The sequence below is a fragment of the Ixodes scapularis genome, unplaced genomic scaffold (assembly GCF_016920785.2).
Source record: "Ixodes scapularis isolate PalLabHiFi unplaced genomic scaffold, ASM1692078v2 PGA_scaffold0__279_contigs__length_252992795, whole genome shotgun sequence".
Classification (NCBI taxonomy): Eukaryota; Metazoa; Arthropoda; class Arachnida; order Ixodida; family Ixodidae; genus Ixodes; species Ixodes scapularis.
The window spans coordinates 50923035-50923469 of NW_024609835.1; positions in this window are offsets into that span (position 1 = coordinate 50923035).

Sequence of the window (435 nt, forward strand, 5' to 3'; positions counted from 1 at the left end):
CACAAAGAACATTTAATCCGCGCACAGGCACATCAGAACACAGGTCCCCACTGACGTAGCACACACAGACGCCTTCAGATCGTGCCGTGCGACCGTGCGGACGAGCACAAACGCACACACAGTCCATCGGTCACGTGACAAGGCTAGAGAGAACACCATAGTAATCGCTTCTTTGATGCCGCTCTGACTGTGCTGTCCCTAGGCGGCTGCTTTAAGCACCTCAAAAGCCAAAAAAAAATAATAATAAAATAGAAGCTTGTAATACGTTTTTATGTACAATTTATTAAAACTTAAAGTGTGTTATGCTAGACAATACGACTTCATAATTCTTTGACGAATTAATTCAACTGGTGTCTGCAAAAGAAATGAAAATAACAAATTGAAGCTCCACTTCATAGATGGCAGCAGCTAACAGACTCCCTCGTGCATGCCCTC